General features: G+C 40.8%; 1 protein-coding gene and 1 long non-coding RNA gene across 6 annotated transcripts in view; both read left to right on the top strand.

The window, feature by feature from the left end:
- LOC140465092 (uncharacterized) overlaps positions 1-15,578 on the top strand; it is a 959,861-nt gene that overhangs the window by 503,849 nt on the left and 440,434 nt on the right. The window lies entirely within an intron of this gene.
- The window catches only part of LOC140465087 (endonuclease/exonuclease/phosphatase family domain-containing protein 1-like), a 155,161-nt gene continuing 152,424 nt past the window's right edge, over positions 12,842-15,578 (top strand). For 3 of the 5 annotated variants that reach the window (XM_072560953.1, XM_072560946.1, XM_072560947.1), the window contains exon 1: positions 12,842-12,953. The gene's annotated coding sequence lies outside the window, so the exon portion shown is untranslated. Of the gene's footprint in view, positions 12,954-12,996; positions 13,015-15,578 lie in introns of those variants that run through there. The other 2 variants (XM_072560950.1, XM_072560948.1) reach the window with 2 other exon arrangements.

Genomic DNA, 15,578 nt, shown 5'->3' with positions numbered 1-15,578 from the left:
TAAGTTTATGTCTGCTGTTCCTTGTCCTTAATGATTTTAAAATCACCATAGAAATGGTCTGGTTGTACAGAAATTTATAGCTAACTATAACAGTACACAATAAATCATGAAAAGGAAAGTTACAAATTTAAAACAATCAAATCTATAAATACAGCAATAAGCAATTATGATAACGTACACTGTTTTTTGTCCTGAGATTGATTGGGTGCAATATCATGTTGTGAAAATCTAGTTCATAATTCATACATTTTAGAATATGTTTTCAATTTTATAAGATAACATTTAGATTTAATGTTGAAGTATTAAATATACTTTAAATGATTAAGAAATTGATAAGCAACCCTTTAGCAGGGGTAGTTCAAATAGATCCAAGTAATTTCAGTTCAAAGTGCTTGTTTACTGAGGTCAGATATAGAAAGGAGAGAGCCCACCTCTGGACCTTTTCCGAAAGCTGGGATGTGTATGGGTATCTCAAATGAAAGTAACACACCCAGGGAGTCCAGACAGAGTGCAATTAAATCCATTAGAAATGTAAATGATTTTTATTCAAAGAATCAAAGAGTTGTGTCGAAGGCAGAAAAACTTATATTTCTGTTTGAGACCATTTCAAAGCAGGTAATGCTCTCATTGAGATGCCAAGTTTAAGTTATCAATATCTTTGTTCTGAAGGCAGACATATCTGGTTTTGCCTTGGGTGTAGAGAGCAAACAGAAGGTGATTGTCTGTCAGTGCCGCACACTAAACAGAGAAAATATTAACAGTCATGTTGGAATGCAGATAGTATTCAAACTTAATTTGTCTTTTGTAAAGGAAGAAGCAACTACACGATTTGCCTAGTTTGCAGTTAGAGAAAGCTGGAGAAAGTGAGGTCTGCAGATGCTGGAGATCAGAGTCGATAAGCATGGTGCTGGGAAAAGCACAGCCAGTCAGGCAGCATCCGAGGAGCAGGAGATGAAGAGCTAGTGTTCGAAATGTCGACTTTCCTGCTCCTTGGATGCTGCCTGACTGGCTGTGCTTGTCCAGCACCACACTTTTTAAGTTAGAGAACGATATTAATAGTTGTCTTCCTAGGGTCTTGTTGCAGAAAGTAGTCAGGAGAGTTGACTTAGAAGCTATCAGAATGCATTGAGGTGTCTTTGGCAATTGTGAAATTTAAATAAAAGTTGGAAGGTTGAACAAGAACAACCTGGTCTAGGGGTTCAGAAAAGATTAATGAGGACATTGCTAGGGTTGGAGGGTTTGAGCTGTAGGGAGAGGCTGAATAGGCTGGGGATATTTTCCCTGGAGCGTCAGAGGCTGAGGGGGTGACCTTATAGAGGTTTATAAAATCATGAGGAGCATGGATAGGGTAAATGGGCAAGGTCTTTCCCCCGGGGTGTGGGAGTCCAAAACTAGAGGGCATAGGTTTAGGGTGAGAGGGGAAAGATTTAAAATGGACCTAAGGGGGAACTTTTTCATGCAGAGGGTGGTGTGTGTATGGAATGAGCTGCCAGGTGAAGTGGTGGAGGCTAGGAAATTACAACATTTAAAAAGCATCTGGATGGGTTTATGAAGTGAAGAATTTGGAGGAATCTGGGCCAAGTGCTGGCAAAATGGAACTAGATTTATATAGGATATCTGGTTGGCTTGAATGAGTTGGACCGAAGGGTTTGTTTCCATGCTGTATATTTCTATGACTGTAAAAGCTGAACACTGAAGAGAATTGAAGTGAGTTTCTAGAGGAGGTATCACCACTTGTGTGTTGGTCCCTAAAAAGGTCAATGAGCTTTCAAAATTTTTACACGTACTTAGGAATTCCAGGAGAAACTAAAACAAAATAGAATGGACTTCATGTATAATTAATAATAAACTAGTATGAACTATTATTAAATTGATTTGGAGACGCTGGTGTTGGACTGGGGTGTACAAAGTTAAAAATCACACAACATCAAGTTATAGTCCAATAGGTTTAATCGGAAGCACTAGCTTTCGGAGCGCTGCTCCTTCATCAGATGGTTGTTCGGTATTGTGCAATTATTAACATTATTAAATTAGAAGCATTTGCTTTGTTTAATCCTTCTTATAGGAGAAAGTGAGGACTGCAGATGCTGGAGATCAGAGCTGAAAATGTGTTGCTGGAAAAGCGCAGCAGGTCTGGCAGCATCCAAGAAGCAGGAAAATTGACGTTTTGGGCTTGAGCCCTTCTTCAGGAATGAGGAAAGTGTGCCAAGCAGGCTAAGATAAAAGGTAGGGAGGAGGGACTTGGGGGAGGGGCATTTGAAATGCGATAGTTGGAAGGAGGTTAAGGTGAGGGTGATAAGGTGAGGGTGATATGCCGGAGTGGGGGTGGGGGCGCGGAGAGGTCAGGAAGAAGATTGCAGGTTAGGAAGGTGGTGCTGAGTTCGAGGGTTGGGACTGAGACAAGGTGGGGGGAGGGGAAATGAGGAAACTGGAGAAACTCTGACAAAGTTTTAATCATGTCTCCTGACACTTCCATCTTAAGGTCTGTATTGAGTTTTGTCTGATTGCACTCCTATGAATCACCATGAAAAAATATTAAAGGTACTAAAAAGTTGGAAGTTAATGTTATTTTGATTTTTTAAAAACCCAAAAACTATAGCAAGTTTCAGATTTGCCTCTTTTTTGCACCTTGAGACTTGGAAGGGCATTGACCAACTGAAACTTTAATAAATATTCACTGAATCATGTTTACATTTTGAGGAGATTGAAACATTCTTGAAAATTACATCCTGTAAGTTACATAAGAATGATGTCCGTAATACATAATCATTATTTGTTTAAGAATATCAGACACATTTGATTTCCTTCTAACATGCATTCATTGATCAGTTGGTTTGGAATTTACTTTACCAACCTTCAAAGTTTCCAACATGAATAAATTATCATGCCTTTTGACTTCCACCTAATGCAAAACAAATTATATTGATAATTATACCAAAGCTGGAACATTTTGTAGAGGCTGTGCTCCTGCCTTTCCTCAGCTGACAAGATGACTGGGGGATGAATACAACTCCATGTGGCCAGTAAACCCCGAGCTTACACAACATGTGTAGGGAATAGGGGGATGGGGTGGCGGGTGTCAGAGAAGTGAGCCCAATTGAACAGAGACCACACAAGTCAGAGCAGGTGAAATTGACAAACAGTTTCTTACCAGTGATATGGCTGGAAGTGAAATTGACTAGGCTGACAGTTTGTACATGTAGATTAAGGGTTCTCTTCCCTGAGGTGAGAATCAAACCAGGTTTTATAGGAATAGTGTACAATAATGCCAATTAGAAATAGGGAAAATACAAAGGTCTTGATAATCAAAGTATTTAAGATGGTGATAATCACAAAGCAGTTATCAGAAGAATGTCCTGAATCTAGATACAATGAAGCATCCTGGCAGCATCAATCATCTCTTAATGGGATCAGAAGATTCCAGCTCTCTTTGAGGACAGGTTTTAGATTAGATTAGATTAGATTCCCTACAGTATGGAAACAGGCCCTTCGGCCCAACAAATCCACACAGACCCTCCGAAGAGTAACCCACCTAGACCCATTTCCCTCTAACTAATGCACCTAACACTATGGGCAGTTTGACATGGCCAATTCAGCTGACCTGCACATCTTTGGACTGTGGGAGGAAACCAGAGCACTCAGAGTAAACCCACACAGACACAGGGAGAATGTGCAAACTCCACACAGACAGTCGCCTAAGGCTGGAATCAAACCTGGGTCCCTGGTGCTGTGAGGTAGCAGTGCTAACCACTGAGCCACCGTGCCGGTGAGAATGTCCCTTTTCTTGGCAGTAAGGTGTTTCCATTGTTGCTCTCCTGTGAGTGAAGTATTCTGGTGCTGCTCCTTCTGACCTGTCCTTTGTGTGGCTTTGGTATCACTGGGGTATGAGACTGCCCTTAGGGTTTTGGGACAGTTGTGTTGATCGGCTCCAGGAAGCCTATTGTCAGTTTGTCTTGGGAAGTGTATTCCCTGGTCTGCGAGTGACTACGGTCATGTCTGGTTTCATTTGTCAGCCTGTTTGGTCAAGGCTGAGGCATCTGGGTGTCTCTTGTATCATTTGGACAGGCTTGATTTTCTGTGTTCTGTGTAGCCGTACTGTGGGTTGGCAGGGTGGCAGCACAGGGGGTTGTGGTTCTATAGGTATGTTATTTCAGAGCAGGGCAACCTAGCCCAAAGAAGGGCTATCCTGAAGAAGGGCTTATGCCCGAAACGTCGATTCTCCTTCTCCTTTGATGCTGCCTGACCTGCTGCGCTTTCCCAGCAACACATTTTTAAGCTCTAAACCTAGCCCAAAGCCAAGCTACCAGGATTCACCTTGCCATAAGGTGTAACTGGAGGAGGGCCTGATATGACCATTGATTGGTAAACTTTCAGTGATGACTTGCATGGCACATCCTATAATGTCACCAATCTCGTGCTCTTCTCACCTGTCAACCTGGTCCCATGTGATGGAAGGATGGAAAGGATATACAACTCTCACTCTTGTGTTGAACCTATTGCTTTTAAACTTTGAGTATCGAGGCTATTCTTCTCCAATAAATTAGGTTATCTATTTGTTCACTCTTCTCTGTTTAAAGACTTCCTTTTTTCAATCCAATAACCTTGTTTCTATAGTAACATTTCTTTTTTCTATTTGACCAAGTTGCATTATGTTGTGGTCATTACTCCTAAATACTCACTCAATTTCAGTCATCCATCTGATCCATCACATTTTGCATAACTGGATGTGATATTGCCTGTAATTTTGCTAGAGGAAGGAACATTTTACAAATTCAATTCTTTTTTTCTCCATTTTCTTACTCCAGTTCCAATCTCTGAGTGGTAGTTCTTGAACAATAATTTTATTACTTGTACTTGGTATTTGTATTTCTTTAATTGGTCTAGAAACATTCTCTTCCATTTCCCTCTGTTAATCTGTGGATTTAGTTGAATCTTGTGTGACAATTCTAGCCTCAGGGTTCTTATATTGGCTTGTTTCATTTATTTATGATGTTAATAAAATGAAGAATTTAGCTTAAAACAAGTCTGGTTTGTTTTTAAAGCAATTAAAATCATTTTTGGAATTAATTTACATGCTTCAAATGAATAAACTATTGTGATAGCTTTAGACCAGTTGCTGGATTCACTTAAACTTGCCTTAAAAGTTTGAATTCTAATAATCCATGTATGAAAGGTAAGCACAAGAGCTTGAACTGCAAGGTATATTATTAAACCTGCATCGGTATCACCAGAAGAGGGAACAATCTCATTCGCTGTTAAATCTATCCCTATGTTCTTTAAAAAGTTACCCATCCTATTACTGAGGTCATACTAATCTGTAAGAAGCACACAGATATTCTCACAAAGTGACCATGTTTGACTGTATAACTGCAATTTGGCTTCTTGCAAATACCCATCTTGTCATGACTCCTGCATGTAGCCTCCTTGCTGTCTGCTCATACTTACCTGCCTACACACTCTGCCCCCTCCCCTGTCACCTCCCCCCCCCGCCACCAAACCCCCATCTTGCATTAGCAAGCCACATCCAGACTCAGTTATCATCAGTCACAATGTACACTCCATTATTTTACAGAACGTCTGTTGCTGCCCACTTCAAGCCTTACCACCAATCATAGATCCAGCAATAACACTCAATGACCACCATTCCCCTCACCTTGCAGTTCTGTTCTACAAAGAGAAAATCCATACTTATGTGGATTCCTTCAGGGAAAATATATAAAACATTCAAATACACAGGTTAAAAATCAATAACAATCTGTCTTACTTATGTTGATTCATAACATTTCCCACTCCATTCATTAATATGCAAATACAAACAGAATGCTGCACCAACTCAGCTTTGTCATGATGTCAGATTGCAGAAAGCGTTCTCTCTTATTCATCTCCCTTATTTGTCACTTTTGTATTTATACATATTGAATGATGACCATATTGTTTTCTGTATGTTAGTGCATGTAACAAATCCCACGGGAATCAAATATTAAGAGGTCATACAGTCACAGAGATGCACAACATGGAAACAGAACCTTCAGTCCACCTTGTCCATGTTGACCAGATATCCCAACCTAATCTATTTCCATTTGCCAGCACTTGGTCTATATCCGCTAAACCCTTCCTGTTCATATACCCATCCAAATGCCTTTTAAATGTTGTAATTGTACCAGCCCCCACCACCTCCTCTGGCAGTTCATTCCATTCACACACCACCCTTTGTGTGAAAAGAATTGCCCCTTAGGTCCCTTTTAAATCTTATCCTATCTACCTGTGACTCCAGTTTCAAGGAAGTATGAACCTGCACTCTAGGTCTCTTTGTTGAGCAACATTCCCCAGGATCTTACCATTAAGTGTATAAGTCCTGCCCTGATTTGCTTTTCCAATATGTAGCATCGTATATTTATCTAAATTAAACTCCATCTGCCAGCCCTTGGCTCATTTATCTGATCAACATCCTGTTGTAATCTGAGGTTACCTTCTTCACTGTCCACTACACATCCAATTTTAGTGTCATCAGCAAACTTACTAACTATACCTCTGACGTTCACGTCCAAATCATTCATATAAATGACGAAAAGCAGTAGACCGAGCACTAATCTTTGTGGCACACCAATGGTTATAGGCCTCCAGTCTGAAAAGCAAACCTCTGTCTTCCATCTTCAAGCCAGTTCTGTATACAAGTGGGTAGTTTTCCTTGTATTCCATGTGATCTAACCTTGTTAACCAGTCTACCATGAGGAACCTTGTCAAACGCCTTACCGAAGTCCATATAGGTCATGTCCATCACTCTGCCCTCATCAATCCTTTTTGTTACTTCTTCAAAAAACTCAATCAAATTCATGAGACATGATTTCCCATGCACAAAACCATGCTGACTGTCCTTAATCAGTCCTTGCCTTTCCAAATACATGTAAATCCTGTTCCTCAAGATTCCCTCCACCAACTTGCCCACCACCGATGTCAGACTCACCAGTCTATAGTTCCCTGGCTTTTCCTTACCACCTTTCTTAAACAGTGGCACCACATTTGCCAAACTCCAGTCTTCCGGCACCTCAACTGTGACTATCGATGATACAAATATCTCAATAAGAGGTCCAGCAATCACATCCTTAGCTTCCCACATATTTCTAGGGTACACCTGATCAGGTCCTGGGGATTTATCCACCTTCATCAGTTTTAAGACATACATCACCTCCTCCTCTATAGTATGGATATTTTTCAAGATGTCACTATCTATTTCCCCACATTCTGTACCTTCCATGTCCTTCTCCACAGGAAACACTGATGCTAAATGCTTGTTTAGTATCTCCCCCATCTCCTGCAGTCCTAGACAAAAGCTGCCTTGCTGATCTTTGAGGAGTCCTATTCTCTCCCTAGTTACCCTGTTGTCCTTAATGTATTTATAAAATCCCTTTAGATTCTCCCTAACCCTATTTGACAAAGCTATCTCATGTCTCCTTTATTGCCCTTCTGCTTTCCCTCTGAAGTATACTCCTACTGACTTTATACTCTTCTAAGGATTCCCTCGATCTCTGCTGTCTATACCTGGCATATGCTTCTTTCTTTTTCTTAACCAAAACCTTCATTTTTCTAGTCATCCAGTATCCCTACACCTACCAGCCTTGCCTTCCACCTTAACAGGAATATATGATCTCTGGACTCTTATTATCTCATTTTTGAAGGCTTTCCATTTTCCAGCCATCTCTTTACCTCTGAACATTTTGAAAGTTCTTGTCCAATACTGTCAAAATTAGCCTCCCTGCAATTTAGAACTTTAACTTTTAGATCCGATCTATCTTTTTCCATCACTATTTTAAAGCTCATAGAATTACGGTTGCTGGCCGCAAAATACTCACCCACTGACATCTCAGTCACCTGTCCTGCCTTATTTCCTAAGAGTAGGTCAAGTTTTGCAGCTTCTCTCGTAGGTACATCCACATACTGAATCAGAAACTTTTCTCGTGTTAATTCTTGTATTAACACTTAAATTCCCCTCCATCTAAACCCTTAACATATTATCAGTCTATGTTTGGAAAGTTAAAATCCCTTAACATTACCAGACTATTATTCTTACAGATAACTGAGATCTCCTAACAAATTTATTTCTCAATTTCTCACTTACTGTTGGGGAATCTATAGTACAATCCCAAAAATGTGATCATCTCTTTCTTATTTCTCAGTTCCACCCAAGTAATGTCCCTGGATGTATTCCCAGGAATACCCTCCCTAAATATAGCCGTAATGCTATCCCTTATCAGAAATGCCACCCTCTTGTCTCTTGCCTCCCCCCCACTTTCTATCCTTCCTACAGCATTTGGATCCTGGAACATTAAGCTACCTGTCCTGTTCATCCCTCAGCCACATCTCTGTAATTGTTATGATATCCCATGCCTGAGTTAATCTGCCTACCCTATTAGGCCTCTTGCATTGAAATAAATGCAGTTTAATTTATTATTCCTTTCCCGTTCTCTGCTTTGTTCCTGCCTGCCCTGACTGTTTGACTTGCTCCTTTTCCCAACTGTACCAGTCTCAGACTGATCTTGGGTCCCAACCCCAACCTTACTAGTTTAAATCATCCCGAGCACTCTAGCAAATCTCCCTGCCAGTATATTAGTCCCCTTCCAACTCAGGTGCAATCTGTCCTCCTTGTACAGGTCTCTTCTACCCCAGCAGAGATTCCAATGATCCAAATTGGAACCCTTCTCCTCTACACCAGCTCCTCAGCCATGCATTCACCTACACAATGCTCCTATTCCTACCCTGACTAGCTTGTAGCACTGGGGGTAATCCAGATATTACTATCCTTGAGAACCTCCTTTTGAAATTCCTGCCTAACTTCCTATATTCTCCCTTCAGAATCTCATCCATTTCCCTTTCTATGTCATTAGTTCCAAGGTGTACAACAACCTCCTGCTGGTTCCATTCCCCTTTGAGAATATTTTCAACTGTCTCTGAGATATCCTTGATCAAGGAATGAAGGAGGCAACACACCATTCTGATTTCTCGCTGTCAGCCACAGAAACATCTGTCCGTGCCTCTGACTAGAGAGTCCCCATCACAATCTATCTCTTGTTACATTACAGCCATTCTCGGTACTAGAAACTTGGCTGTTCTTGTCACATTCCCCTCAGAGTCCATCACCTCCTACACTTTCCAAAACAGCATACAGAAGATTCTCGATTTTACAGCATTTGATTAACCAAATTACAGATCATCCCAACAAGATCGCAAGGTCCCGATGTGTGGCTAACTCTGTTATCCGGCATCGATTATCCGGCATTCGATTAACCAAGCAAAATACTCCCTGCTCATGTCCTTCAGCTAATCAAGGTTCCTCTGTACTTGTTTGAGATAAGGATAGCCACAGGAGACTCCTGCAGTGCCTGACTGCATCTGCAGTTTTTTTCCTTCCTATAACTGCATCATCTCCCCAGCTCCTGTAAATTCCTCATTGTTTTTAACTGCTTTTCCAAACAATCCATGTGATCATAATCATCAGTAACTTGGAAATTCGCCCTAATCTCCCACATCTGACATAAAGAGCACATCACCCTATTAAAGGCCATCTTTGCACCTTAACAGCTCCGGAAAATAGCACAGTCTTACTCTCTAAAAAAAACACAGCTCCAAGCTAACTTAGTGCCTATGTTAGCAATTTTTGAGAATTTGTAACACCGATGTTTTATATTTTGAAATTTTAATCAAGTGACGGATGTCAATAAAACATATAATCAAAATGAACCCCACTCTACTCACTATTGTAGATTTACAAAGAAAAAGCAAGGTTACAGTTAAAAACCATGCACTTATATCCTCCCATGCTGTGAGCTCTCCCACACAGGTTCCTCCAGGGTCAGCTGTGATTTTTGCTGTTTGTTAATTTTTCTTAGACGCACTCCAATGTCCAGAAATGCTTGAACTCAAACAGCAAAGGTAATAGTTGTGCAGATTCACTGCCGTGTCCAGCAGCAGAGGTTTCTCTCTCTCTCTCACTGACCATCTGGTCTCTGCCTTTTTCTCTTTTCATCTTTTTTAAAGTGCTGTTGTTTTGATCTTTTTTCTCCCCAAAGTTCCAAAACAATATAACAGCTTATAACATTAATTACTGCTCCTCTAATTTGTGAAAATCAGCTCCAACACCTGAAGTACTTCAAAAAAGGAGCAGCTCTTACAGCCACAGTTTTTTCTGGTCCTCCATCTTGGATTACCCAGAAGCCATTGTTGAGTCAAATATCTGGAAGTTTATTAACACCAAACTATGTACACTGATATGACATATCAGACTCACATATATTGTCTATGTACTATGTTTACTTAGATTACTGTTAGATTAAGGATGATTTTTTTTGTCTTTCAGGCAATAAAGGAATACTGAAGTTGGCAGAAAAGTGAAGTTGATACAGAAGACTGTAAAATAATGGGTGAGCCCCGTGATACTAATGAACAGTGTTCATCAGCTAATATGGGACACAATTGGAACAAGCACTGACCATATGAACTTACTTGAATATACAGTGCAAGTCATTTATAAAAGATTGCTATTCACCAGTATGAGGACAGACTCACCTCTCCCACTAAATGGTACAATCTCACAACAAAGACTATCCATAATCACATTGAACAGGTTTGAGGGGGCCATAAGATTTACTTCAGCTTTTAGTATTTATGCTTTTCTTAAGGAAAATTGTGTTTGATGAACTTGATTTTTTTTCAATGAAGTTACAAAAAGCATTGATGATGTTGATGTGGTTCTTATGGCCTTCCAAAAGCCATTTCCAGAAATGCGGCATAATAGCAAAGTTGGAACCCATAAAATAATAGTAACAACACGGACACAAAGTTGATTGAGAAACAGGAAATGGAGAGCTGGGTGAACAATTGCTTTTCAGACTGGTAGATGACTGGAACACATTGGTGTTCCCCTGGAGTTGTTACAACTGTTTTCCTTGACATACATTAATGATTAAGACTTGGATGTGCAGGGCACAATATTTTCAAATGGCATAGTACTTGGAGTTATAGCAAACTGTGGGGAAGATAGTGATACTTCAAAAGTATCATTTCCTCTGAGCTATGTGGCTGCTGGTAGGTTCCATGCACTCCAGTTGAAATGCCGTGCATTAGCTTCTGCTTCTCAAAGCCACTGCCATTATACAGACCTTGGAAGATCTGTTGTTCATAGTCAGGCTGGTAGAATGGGCAGATATGTAGCAAACAAAGTTAAATACAGAGAAATTCATTTTGGTAGGGAAAACGTAGAGAAGCGATACAGGGAATGCACATACTGTTGAATTTGACAGGGCAGGTAGGGAAAGTGGTTAAAAGGGGTTGCATGATTTCTCTCACTGCTCTCTGAAGTCACCTCACTATCATGTTTCTAAGGTGCCCCTCTCGCTACTGGCAGAAGCACTCATGCCTTCTTTAGAATAGATGCATGTTTGATGGCAAACATGGATACGATAGACCAAAGGTTTTTTTCCTTGCTCTGAAACTATATGCAGAGTGTTTATTATTTAGAACTGCCTTAAAAAAAAATGGTTTGGAGACACCGGTGTTGGACTGGGGTGTACAAAGTTAAAATTCACAGAACACCAGTTTATAGTCCAACAGGTTTATTTGGAAGGGCCCCGAAAGTTAGTGCTTCAAAATTAACCTTTGGGACTATAACCTGGTGTGTGATTTTTAAGTTTTAAAAAATGGTGGAGATAGACCGTGTTGAGACTTCCAAAATGGAGTTGAATGAACACCCGAGAACATCTGCAGGTGTCAAAAGCTGCCAGACAGTGGGACTAGCTGAATTATCCTTGCTACAACTGTAAGGGCCAAATGCTGGAACTATTTTTAGTGAATTTGATCTGTGGGTCTTCTTTGCCTTGCAATTAACACCAGAATTGGACGCAGTAGTCAAGGTTCATCTGACTTCAGGATCATTTCATCCTGCCTTCCTTCCTCTGCCTTTTATAGAATTGTTTTGGCTGTGCCATTTACACTGTCATGGACGAGTTGATAGCTTCTCTGCATTGCTCTTTGGGCATATTAAACATCCAAACTACCGAGGTCTATCCGTTTTATTTTTCACAATATTCATGGCATGTTGTTTAGAGGTTTCATCCTATGTGCTGCATTTCGCAGTTAGAATCAGCCCAGGGCATCTATTTTGCCTCCTCTTCGAAAGAGATCTCAAATTAATCCCACTTCTTTTCTATTTATCCAAATCATTTAAGTGTATGGACGATTTGAGCTATAGTGAGAGGCTGAACAGGCTGGGGCTGTTTTCCCTAGAGTGTCAGAGACTGAAGGGTGATGTTATAGAGGTTTACAAAATTACGAGGGGCATGGACAAGGTAAATAAGCAAAGCCTTTTCCCTTGGGTCAGGGAGTCCAGAACTAGAGAGCATAGATTTAGGGTGAGAGGGAAAAGATATAAAAGAGACCCGGGGAAACTTTTTCACACAGAGGGTGGTACATATGTGGAATGAGCTGCCAGAGAAAGTGGTGGAGGCTGGTACAATTGCAACATTTAAGAGATATTTGGATGGATATATGATTAGGAAGGGTTTGGAGGGATATGGGCCGGGCGCTGGCAGGTGGGACTAGATTGGGTTGAGATATCTGGTCAGCATGGACGAGATGGACTGAAGGTTCTATTTCCATGCTGTACATCTCTATGTTGACTTTAATCTGCTGTTCTTAGTCCAACAGGCCATGGTATTAAATATTCTACACATCCCCTCTTCGCTCCAGTGTTTGTTTGGAGTATTTTTGACGAGTAGAGGGCGACAGAGTATGGAGAATGCAACGGAGAAAGGCGACGGGCGGCGGCTGGATGGGCAACTCACTGGAGGCCGTCCCTCACCGTAGAAGGGAGGCTGGAGCCGGCCAGGTGAGAGCAGTGGCGCTCGGTACCTCCACCTACAGCAGAGGGAGAGCGATCAAAGTGCACACCGACTCGACGGCAGGTAACGTAGGCTTTCACTTGTTTCTGAATCGGAAAACATGTGATGTGAGGGCCCCCCAAAGGTTAGTGCAATCTTTTAACTTCATCGTGGAGTCGAGGCTCCAGCATTTACTGAACACTGTGTATTGTGATTCGTTTTTGAAAAATTGCTTCACAGTGGCTCCTTCCAATTGTGACAAGAAGAAAAAAAGCCGAGGTAGAAAGGGTGCAGAAAGGATGGCTTTGGATTGAAGTATTTCTCTTGACTGGCCAGAAACCTACTTATATGGGAGTGAATGGGTTTTCCTCACCCAAGGAACAAGTAAACCCTGAATTAATTGATAGTCACAAATATTGATTGTAATATCCAGCGTAAACGTGGAGCAACAAACGCCGTGTCTATAGGTGGGATTAGTTTTTGCATTTATAATTACAATAGGAACAGGCTGCAGTTTTAGTGCAGAAACTTAAGATCTGGCGCCAACTTTTCCTTTAAATAAGGAATTATTTGACGAATAAGTAACTGAGCGGTAGCATTAGAATTGTCAGCTGTCCAAGATTTCCCTAGACACTCTAAGAGTTAAATATTAAGATTTTACCCCTTTTGTCGCGGGCTGTTAGTAACTATAAGGGGATTTTCGGTTTAAAATTGTGCCTTTTCATTCCTTTTATTATATTGAAAAAGGACATTAATGAGAAAAGGCTGTTTGACTTGATGCACAGGAGGAAATATGATGATTCCTTCAGCAATATGTCCCAACAAAAAGTCTTAAGGAGAAGGTCTAAGTTTCACTTCAAAGACTTGACCACCTCCAAAGATGTTGCACTGGTGGCTGATAGGCACTCAATGTTACCTTGTAAGTTACAGAGAATTTTCTCTGTGGCCATAAAACCAGTGAGATTACTTATTGCCGAAACTGGAGTCACGGAGTTTCTACAAGTAGACTTTCTCAGAGTCCTTTCATTTTTGTTTCTCAACATCAGTCTGCTGGCTGGATCATTTGTGTTCCCACAGGTGCCAGGGTATGGTTGGAACACTGATGCACTATGGAACAGTGTGATGCAGGCTGGTGTGGAAGTGCTGGTGTTGAACTGAGGTGGAAAACTCAGAAATCACACAACAACCAGGTTATGGTCCAACAAGTTTATTTGAAATCACAAGCTTTTGGAGCATTGCTGTTTCGTCCTGACTTCTGAGTTTCCCCACTAGGCTGATACACCAATGAAGGGCAGACTGTGCGTGGCAGTAACAGAGATCCTTACTTCCGAGTGAGGGGATAAACAAAGACTCTCTCTACCCTGCTGGTTGGATGTAAAAAGCAATCTGTGACATTATTTCACTGCTCCTGCCCTAAAGTTCTATCCTCCAATCCAACTTCACTAAAGCAAATTATGTGTGAAAATATGTCATGTTTTCTACATTGTCACAGATACTTCACTTTAATTTACATAAATAGTGGTGAAGTAGTTTGAAATACCCTGAGGATAAATATTATGAATGCTGCCAAACAAATGTGAGTCTTCTGGTCTTTGAGTGTCAGTAAAAACATAAGTTATTCTTCCCCCTCCCTTTTTATAAACTTAACCTTTCATACCCGGAAGATGATTGAAATATTAGCTGGAATATATAAAGGATTCATTAACTATCTGATCTGGGAGGGTGCTGTGTTTGATGAAAACACAAGTTAGAGAACTGAACTGCAATGGTTGTGATCATATTTCTGATCAACACTCGCATTGAGCATTAGTAATTGGGAATTTGGTTCTGGATTTTCTAGTGGAGGAGAATTTGCAATATTCCTTTATGGGAGAACATGGAAAAATTGTGCTCGGCATTGGAGGCAAAGAAAATGAGATGGATGAAGAGAGCACATTAGCCACGGAAACTTGGATTCTTGTTGAAGGTGTTCCATTTGACTAAGATTTTGGAGAAGATGCCTGATGTAAAAGACCAGCATCAATTACATGTTACATAGATAATCTGTCTTTGTAGGATAATGTATGTGCCTTTGGGCAATTAGGGTTGGGCAATAAATGCTGCCCTGGCCAGCGATGCCCTCATCCTGGGAATGAATTAAAAATAACAAAAGAAGTGTAAGTAAACAAAAGGTATAGGATAGATGAAGTCAGTTTAAAGCAAATGCTGGAGAGGCCGAAAGATCTCAAAGTTTTTTGCTGCCGAATTGGTGTTTGAATATTGGTGTTAGAAACAGTTCTGAGTGCCCCACTTCAGAAAGAATGGGAATATATTGGAGTGAGTGCAGACGAGATTGGAAGAATGGTTCTAGAGATGAGAAACTTCAGCTTTGAAAAGTTTGGAGAAGTTGGGACTATTTGTCCTTAGGGACGAGAAAGTTAAGAAGCGATGTAATTAAAATTTTCAAATCATGCAGGTTCTGGACAGAGACTGTTGTCACTCACAAAAGGATCAACGAAGGCACAGACTAATGTGATGAAAGAAACCAAGTGGGTTCACATCTGGAATGTGCTGCCTGCAAGGGTGGTGGAAGTGGGGCAGATTTAATCAAGGCATTCAAGTGGTGGGGGTTGGGGGGGGGGGGGGAGTTAGATATTTAAATAGAAATAATGTGCCACGGTAATGAGGAAAGGGTGAGAGAACTGCATGATGTTCATTTGGAGAGCTGGT

The sequence above is a fragment of the Chiloscyllium punctatum genome, chromosome 41 (assembly GCF_047496795.1).
Source record: "Chiloscyllium punctatum isolate Juve2018m chromosome 41, sChiPun1.3, whole genome shotgun sequence".
Classification (NCBI taxonomy): Eukaryota; Metazoa; Chordata; class Chondrichthyes; order Orectolobiformes; family Hemiscylliidae; genus Chiloscyllium; species Chiloscyllium punctatum.
This window is presented reverse-complemented; position numbering and strand designations above follow the sequence as displayed.